General features: G+C 37.7%; 3 non-coding genes and 23 pseudogenes across 3 annotated transcripts; all 26 read left to right on the top strand.

The window, feature by feature from the left end:
• The window catches only part of LOC148445715 (5S ribosomal RNA), a 119-nt pseudogene extending 2 nt beyond the window's left edge, over positions 1-117 (top strand).
• Positions 118-233: 116 nt separating this feature from the next.
• LOC148445714 (5S ribosomal RNA) lies at positions 234-352 on the top strand (annotated as a pseudogene).
• Positions 353-467: 115 nt separating this feature from the next.
• LOC148445713 (5S ribosomal RNA) lies at positions 468-586 on the top strand (annotated as a pseudogene).
• Positions 587-702: 116 nt separating this feature from the next.
• Positions 703-821, top strand: LOC148445712 (5S ribosomal RNA; annotated as a pseudogene).
• A 351-nt stretch (positions 822-1,172) lies between these two features.
• Positions 1,173-1,291, top strand: LOC148445711 (5S ribosomal RNA; annotated as a pseudogene).
• A 116-nt stretch (positions 1,292-1,407) lies between these two features.
• Positions 1,408-1,526, top strand: LOC148445710 (5S ribosomal RNA). The gene has a single exon (XR_015875309.1). It is a non-coding gene; the product is annotated as a 5S ribosomal RNA (ribosomal RNA).
• Positions 1,527-1,642: 116 nt separating this feature from the next.
• On the top strand, positions 1,643-1,761 carry LOC148445709 (5S ribosomal RNA; annotated as a pseudogene).
• Positions 1,762-1,876: 115 nt separating this feature from the next.
• Positions 1,877-1,995, top strand: LOC148445708 (5S ribosomal RNA; annotated as a pseudogene).
• A 116-nt stretch (positions 1,996-2,111) lies between these two features.
• Positions 2,112-2,230, top strand: LOC148445707 (5S ribosomal RNA). The gene has a single exon (XR_015875433.1). It is a non-coding gene; the product is annotated as a 5S ribosomal RNA (ribosomal RNA).
• Positions 2,231-2,581: 351 nt separating this feature from the next.
• LOC148445706 (5S ribosomal RNA) lies at positions 2,582-2,700 on the top strand (annotated as a pseudogene).
• Positions 2,701-2,815: 115 nt separating this feature from the next.
• LOC148445705 (5S ribosomal RNA) lies at positions 2,816-2,934 on the top strand (annotated as a pseudogene).
• Positions 2,935-3,049: 115 nt separating this feature from the next.
• LOC148445704 (5S ribosomal RNA) lies at positions 3,050-3,168 on the top strand (annotated as a pseudogene).
• A 116-nt stretch (positions 3,169-3,284) lies between these two features.
• Positions 3,285-3,403, top strand: LOC148445703 (5S ribosomal RNA; annotated as a pseudogene).
• Positions 3,404-3,754: 351 nt separating this feature from the next.
• On the top strand, positions 3,755-3,873 carry LOC148445702 (5S ribosomal RNA; annotated as a pseudogene).
• Positions 3,874-3,989: 116 nt separating this feature from the next.
• LOC148445701 (5S ribosomal RNA) lies at positions 3,990-4,108 on the top strand (annotated as a pseudogene).
• Positions 4,109-4,223: 115 nt separating this feature from the next.
• Positions 4,224-4,342, top strand: LOC148445700 (5S ribosomal RNA; annotated as a pseudogene).
• A 116-nt stretch (positions 4,343-4,458) lies between these two features.
• LOC148445699 (5S ribosomal RNA) lies at positions 4,459-4,577 on the top strand (annotated as a pseudogene).
• A 351-nt stretch (positions 4,578-4,928) lies between these two features.
• LOC148445698 (5S ribosomal RNA) lies at positions 4,929-5,047 on the top strand (annotated as a pseudogene).
• Positions 5,048-5,163: 116 nt separating this feature from the next.
• On the top strand, positions 5,164-5,282 carry LOC148445697 (5S ribosomal RNA; annotated as a pseudogene).
• A 115-nt stretch (positions 5,283-5,397) lies between these two features.
• On the top strand, positions 5,398-5,516 carry LOC148445696 (5S ribosomal RNA; annotated as a pseudogene).
• A 116-nt stretch (positions 5,517-5,632) lies between these two features.
• LOC148445695 (5S ribosomal RNA) lies at positions 5,633-5,751 on the top strand (annotated as a pseudogene).
• A 351-nt stretch (positions 5,752-6,102) lies between these two features.
• On the top strand, positions 6,103-6,221 carry LOC148445694 (5S ribosomal RNA; annotated as a pseudogene).
• Positions 6,222-6,337: 116 nt separating this feature from the next.
• On the top strand, positions 6,338-6,456 carry LOC148445693 (5S ribosomal RNA). The gene has a single exon (XR_015875308.1). It is a non-coding gene; the product is annotated as a 5S ribosomal RNA (ribosomal RNA).
• Positions 6,457-6,572: 116 nt separating this feature from the next.
• Positions 6,573-6,691, top strand: LOC148445692 (5S ribosomal RNA; annotated as a pseudogene).
• A 115-nt stretch (positions 6,692-6,806) lies between these two features.
• LOC148445691 (5S ribosomal RNA) lies at positions 6,807-6,925 on the top strand (annotated as a pseudogene).
• A 116-nt stretch (positions 6,926-7,041) lies between these two features.
• On the top strand, positions 7,042-7,160 carry LOC148445690 (5S ribosomal RNA; annotated as a pseudogene).
• Positions 7,161-7,500: the final 340 nt, after the last annotated feature.

The following is a 7,500-nucleotide window of genomic DNA, read 5'->3' as shown; positions in this document are numbered from 1 at the left end:
CTACAGCCAAACCACACTGGACATGCCCAATCTTGTTTGATCTTGGAAGCTATGCAGTGTTGGGCCTGGTTAGTACTTGGATGGGAGACCACCTGGGAATACCAGGTGCTGTAGGTAATTTTATACTGCCATAACATTCTTTTCTATTACATTTTACATTTAATTTTTTCAACTTATCAATGAATTTACTTGAGTTAAGAAGTAATAGAGGTCTAAAGTTAATGGTTTTGGGCACCTACAGCCAAACCACACTGGACGTGCCCAATCTCGTCTGATCTTGGAAGCTATGTAGTGTTGGGCCTGCTTAGTACTTGGATGGGAGACCACCTGGGAATACCAGGTGCTGTATGTAATTTTAGACAGCCAAAACATTATTTTCTATTATATTTCCATTTAATTTTTTCAACTTATCAATGAATTTACTTGATTTAAGAAGTAAAAGAGGTCTAAAGTTAATGTTTTTGAGCACCTACAGCCAAACCACACTGGACATGCCCAATCTCGTCTGATCTTGGAAGCTATGCAGTGTTGGGCCTGGTTAGTACTTGGATGGGAGACCACCTGGGATTACCAGGTGCTGTAGGTAATTTTATACAGCTATAACATACTTTTCTATTACATTTTACATTTAATTTTTTCAACTTATCAATGAATTTACTTGAGTTAAGAAGTAATAGAGGTCTAAAGTTAATGTTTTTGAGCACCTACAGCCAAACCACACTGGACATGCTCAATCTCGTCTGATCTTGGAAGCTATGCAGTGTTGGGCCTGGTTAGTACATGGATGGGAGACCCCCTGGGAATACCAGGTGCTGTAGGTAATTTTATGCAGCCATAACATTCTTTTCTATTACATTTTACATTTAATTTTTTCAACTTATCAATGAATTTACTTGAGTTAAGAAGTAATAGAGGTGTAAATTTAATGCTTTTGAGCACCTACAGCCAAACCACACTGGACATGCCCAATCTCGTCTGATCTTGTAAGCCTTGCTGTGTTGGGCCTGGTTTGTACTTGGATGGGAGACCACCTGGGAATACCAGTTGCTGTAGGAAATTTTATACAGCCAAAACATTCTTTTCTATTACATTTTACATTTAATTTTTTCAACTTATCATTGAATTTACTTGAGTTAAGAAGTAAAAGAGATCTAAAGTTAATGCTTTTGAGCACCTACAGTCAAACCACACTGGACATGCCCAATCTCGTCTGATCTTGGAAGCTATGCAGTGTTGGGCCTGGTTAGTACATGTATGGGAGACCCCCTGGGAATACCAGATGCTGTAGGTAATTTTATACTGCCATAACATTCTTTTCTATTACATTTTACATTTAATTTTTTCAACTTATCAATGAATTTGCTTGAGTTAAGAAGTAATAGAGGTGTAAATTTAATGCTTTTGAGCACCTACAGCCAAACCACACTGGACATGCCCAATCTCGTCTGATCTTGGAAGCTATGCAGTGTTGGGCCTGGTTAGTACTTGGATGGGAGACCACCTGGGAATACCAGGTGCTGTAGGTAATTTTATACAGCCATAACATTCTTTTCTATTACATTTTACATTTAATTTTTTCAACTTATCAATGAATTTACTTGAGTTAAGAAGTAATAGAGGTCTAAAGTTAATGTTTTTGAGCACCTACAGCCAAACCACACTGGACATGCCCAATCTCGTCTGATCTTGGAAGCTATGTAGTGTTGGGCCTGGTTAGTACTTGGATGGGAGACCACCTGGGAATACCAGGAGCTGTAGGTAACTTTATACTGCCATAACATTCTTTTCTATTACATTTTACATTTCATTTTTCAACTTATCATTGAATTTACTTGAGTTAAGAAGTAAAAGAGGTCTAAAGTTAATGTTTTTGAGCACCTAAAGCCAAACCACACTGGACATGCCCAATCTTGTCTGATCTTGGAAGCTATGCAGTGTTGAGCCTGGTTAGTACTTGGATGGGAGACCACCTGGGAATACCAGGTGCTGTACGTAATTTTATGCAGCCATAACATTCTTTTCTATTACATTTTACATTTAATTTTTTCAACTTATCAATGAATTTACTTGAGTTAAGAAGTAATAGAGGTCTAAAGTTAATGTTTTTGAGCACCTACAGCCAAACCACACTGGACATGCCCAATCTCGTCTGATCTTGGAAGCTATGCAGTGTTGGGCCTGGTTAGTACTTGGATGGGAGACCCCCTGGGAACACCAGGTGCTGTAGGTAATTTTATACTGCCATAACATTCTTTTCTATTACATTTTACATTTAATTTTTTCAACTTTTCAATGAATTTACTTGAGTTAAGAAGTAATAGAGGTCAAAATGTAATGCTTTTGAGCACCTACAGCCAAACCACACTGGACATGCCCAATCTCATCTGATCTTGTAAGCTTTGCTGTGTTGGGCCTGGTTTGTACTTGGATGGGAGACCACCTGGGAATACCAGTACCTGTTGGAAATTTTATACAGCCAAAACATTCTTTTCTATTAAATTTTACATTTAATATTTTCAACTTATCAATGAATTTACTTGAGTGAAGAAGTAAAAGAGGTCTAAAGTTAATGTTTTTGAGCACCTACAGCCAAACCACACTGGACATGCCCAATCTTGTTTGATCTTGGAAGTTATGCAGTGTTGGGCCTGGTTAGTACTTGGATGGGAGACAACCTGGGAATACCAGGTGCTGTATGTAATTTTATACTGCCATAACATTTTTTTCTATTACATTTTACATTTAATTTTTTCAGCTTATCAATGAATTTACTTGAGTTAAGAAGTAATAGAGGTCTAAAGTTAAGGCTTTGGGCACCTACAGCCAAACCACACTGGAAATGCCCAATCTCGTCTGATCTTGGAAGCTATGCAGTGTTGGGCCTGGTTAGTACTTCGATGGGAGACGACCTGGGAATACCAGGAGCTGTAGGTAATTTTATACTGCCAAAACATTCTTTTCTATTACATTTTACATTTCATTTTTCAACTTATCTTTGAATTTACTTGAGTTAAGAAGTAAAAGAGGTCTAAAGTTAATGTTTTTGAGCACTTACAGCCAAACCACACTGGACATGCCCAATCTCGTCTGATTTTGGAAGCTATGCAGTGTTGAGCCTGGTTAGTACTTGGATGGGAGACCACCTGGGAATGCCAGGTGCTGTACGTAATTTTATGCAGCCATAACATTCTTTTCAATTACATTTTACATTTAATTTTTTCAACTTATCAATGAATTTACTTGAGTTAAGAAGTAATAGACGTCTAAAGTTAATGTTTTTGAGCACCTACAGCCAAACCACACTGGACATGCCCAATCTCGTCTGATCTTGGAAGCTATGCAGTGTTCGGCCTGGTTAGTACTTGGATGGGAGACCCCCTGGGAACACCAGGTGCTGTAGGTAATTTTATACTGCCATAACATTCTTTTCTATTACATTTTACATTTAATTTTTTCAACTTTTCAATGAATTTACTTGAGTTAAGAAGTAATAGAGGTCAAAATGTAATGCTTTTGAGCACCTACAGCCAAACCACACTGGACATGCCCAATCTCATCTGATCTTGTAAGCTTTGCTGTGTTGGGCCTGGTTTGTACTTGGATGGGAGACCACCTGGGAATACCAGTACCTGTTGGAAATTTTATACAGCCAAAACATTCTTTTCTATTAAATTTTACATTTAATATTTTCAACTTATCAATGAATTTACTTGAGTGAAGAAGTAAAAGAGGTCTAAAGTTAATGTTTTTGAGCACCTACAGCCAAACCACACTGGACATGCCCAATCTCGTCTGATCTTGGAAGCTATGCAGTGTTGAGCCTGGTTAGTACTTGGATGGGAGACCACCTGGGAATGCCAGGTGCTGTACGTAATTTTATGCAGCCATAACATTATTTTCTATTACATTTTACATTTAATTTTTTCAACTTATCAATGAATTTACTTGAGATAAGAAGTAATAGAGGTCTAAAGTTAATGTTTTTGAGCACCTACAGCCAAACCACACTGGACATGCCCAATCTCGTCTGATCTTGGAAGCTATGCAGTGCTGGGCCTGGTTAGTACATGGATGGGAGAACACCTGGGAATACCAGGTGCAATAGGTAATTTTATACTGCCATAACAATCTTTTGTATTACATTTTACATTTCATTTTTCAACTAATCATTGAATTTACTTGAGTTAAGAAGTAATAGAGGTCTAAAGTTAAAGTTTTTGAGCACCTACAGCCAAACCACACTGGACATGCCCAATCTCGTCTGATCTTGGAAGCTATGCAGTGTTGGGCCTGGTTAGTACTTGGATGGGAGACCACCTGGGAATGCCAGGTGCTGTAGGTAATTTTATGCAGCCATAACATTCTTTTCTATTACATTTTACTTTTAATTTTTTCAACTTATCAATGAATTTACTTGAGTTAAGAAGTAAAAGAGGTCTAAAGTTAATGTTTTTGAGCACCTACAGTCAAAACACACCGGACATGCCCAATCTCGTCTGATCTTGGAAGCTATGCAGTGTTGGGCCTGGTTAGTACATGAATGGGAGACCCCCTGGGAATCCCAGGTGCTGTAGGTAATTTTATACTGCCATAACATTCTTTTCTATTACATTTTACATTTAATTTTTTCAACTTATCAATGAATTTACTTGAGTTAAGAAGTAATAGAGGTGTAAATTTAATGCTTTTGAGCACCTACAGCCAAACCACACTGGACATGCCCAATCTCGTCTGATCTTGTAAGCCTTGCTGTGTTGGGCCTGGTTTGTACTTGGATGGGAGACCACCTGGGAATACCAGTTGCTGTAGGAAATTTTATACAGCCAAAACAATCTTTTCTATTTCATTTTATATTAAATTTTTTCAACTTATCATTGAATTTACTTGAGTTAAGAAGTAAAAGAGATCTAAAGTTAATGTTTTTGAGCACCTACAGCCAAACCACACTGCACATGCCCAATCTTGTTTGATCTTGGAAGCTATGCAGTGTTGGGCCTGGTTAGTACTTTGATGGAAGACCACCTGGGAATACCAGGTGCTGTAGGTAATTTTATACTGCCATAACATTCTTTTCTATTACATTTTACATTTAATTTTTTCAACTTATCAATGAATTTACTTGAGTTAAGAAGTAATAGAGGTCTAAAGTTAATGGTTTTGGGCACCTACAGCCAAACCACACTGGACGTGCCCAATCTCGTCTGATCTTGGAAGCTATGTAGTGTTGGGCCTGCTAAGTACTTGGATGGGAGACCACCTGGGAATACCAGGTGCTGTATGTAATTTTAGACAGCCAAAACATTATTTTCTATTATATTTCCATTTAATTTTTTCAACTTATCAATGAATTTACTTGATTTAAGAAGTAAAAGAGGTCTAAAGTTAATGTTTTTGAGCACCTACAGCCAAACCACACTGGACATGCCCAATCTCGTCTGATCTTGGAAGCTATGCAGTGTTGGGCCTGGTTAGTACTTGGATGGGAGACCACCTGGGATTACCAGGTGCTGTAGGTAATTTTATACAGCTATAACATTCTTTTCTATTACATTTTACATTTAATTTTTTCAACTTATCAATGAATTTACTTGAGTTAAGAAGTAATAGAGGTCTAAAGTTAATGTTTTTGAGCACCTACAGCCAAACCACACTGGACATGCCCAATCTCGTCTGATCTTGGAAGCTATGCAGTGTTGGGCCTGGTTAGTACATGGATGGGAGACCCCCTGGGAATACCAGGTGCTGTAGGTAATTTTATGCAGCCATAACATTCTTTTCTATTACATTTTACATTTAATTTTTTCAACTTATCAATGAATTTACTTGAGTTAAGAAGTAATAGAGGTGTAAATTTAATGCTTTTGAGCACCTACAGCCAAACCACACTGGACATGCCCAATCTCGTCTGATCTTGTAAGCCTTGCTGTGTTGGGCCTGGTTTGTACTTGGATGGGAGACCACCTGGGAATACCAGTTGCTGTAGGAAATTTTATACAGCCAAAACATTCTTTTCTATTACATTTTACATTTAATTTTTTCAACTTATCATTGAATTTACTTGAGTTAAGAAGTAAAAGAGATCTAAAGTTAATGCTTTTGAGCACCTACAGTCAAACCACACTGGACATGCCCAATCTCGTCTGATCTTGGAAGCTATGCAGTGTTGGGCCTGGTTAGTACATGTATGGGAGACCCCCTGGGAATACCAGATGCTGTAGGTAATTTTATACTGCCATAACATTCTTTTCTATTACATTTTACATTTAATTTTTTCAACTTATCAATGAATTTGCTTGAGTTAAGAAGTAATAGAGGTGTAAATTTAATGCTTTTGAGCACCTACAGCCAAACCACACTGGACATGCCCAATCTCGTCTGATCTTGGAAGCTATGCAGTGTTGGGCCTGGTTAGTACTTGGATGGGAGACCACCTGGGAATACCAGGTGCTGTAGGTAATTTTATACAGCCATAACATTCGTTTCTATTACATTTTACATTTAATTTTTTCAACTTATCAATGAATTTACTTGAGTTAAGAAGTAATAGAGGTCTAAAGTTAATGTTTTTGAGCACCTACAGCCAAACCACACTGGACATGCCCAATCTCGTCTGATCTTGGAAGCTATGTAGTGTTGGGCCTGGTTAGTACTTGGATGGGAGACCACCTGGGAATACCAGGAGCTGTAGGTAACTTTATACTGCCATAACATTCTTTTCTATTACATTTTACATTTCATTTTTCAACTTATCATTGAATTTACTTGAGTTAAGAAGTAAAAGAGGTCTAAAGTTAATGTTTTTGAGCACCTAAAGCCAAACCACACTGGACATGCCCAATCTTGTCTGATCTTGGAAGCTATGCAGTGTTGAGCCTGGTTAGTACTTGGATGGGAGACCACCTGGGAATACCAGGTGCTGTACGTAATTTTATGCAGCCATAACATTCTTTTCTATTACATTTTACATTTAATTTTTTCAACTTATCAATGAATTTACTTGAGTTAAGAAGTAATAGAGGTCTAAAGTTAATGTTTTTGAGCACCTACAGCCAAACCACACTGGACATGCCCAATCTCGTCTGATCTTGGAAGCTATGCAGTGTTGGGCCTGGTTAGTACTTGGATGGGAGACCCCCTGGGAACACCAGGTGGTGTAGGTAATTTTATACTGCCATAACATTCTTTTCTATTACATTTTACATTTAATTTTTTCAACTTTTCAATGAATTTACTTGAGTTAAGAAGTAATAGAGGTCAAAATGTAATGCTTTTGAGCACCTACAGCCAAACCACACTGGACATGCCCAATCTCATCTGATCTTGTAAGCTTTGCTGTGTTGGGCCTGGTTTGTACTTGGATGGGAGACCACCTGGGAATACCAGTACCTGTTGGAAATTTTATACAGCCAAAACATTCTTTTCTATTAAATTTTACATTTAATATTTTCAACTTATCAATGAATTTACTTGAGTGAAGAAGTAAAAGAGGTCTAAAGTTAA

This window comes from Taudactylus pleione, unplaced genomic scaffold (assembly GCF_031769625.1).
Source record: "Taudactylus pleione unplaced genomic scaffold, aTauple2 ptg001270l, whole genome shotgun sequence".
In the NCBI taxonomy this organism is placed as follows: domain Eukaryota; kingdom Metazoa; phylum Chordata; class Amphibia; order Anura; family Myobatrachidae; genus Taudactylus; species Taudactylus pleione.
This window is presented reverse-complemented; position numbering and strand designations above follow the sequence as displayed.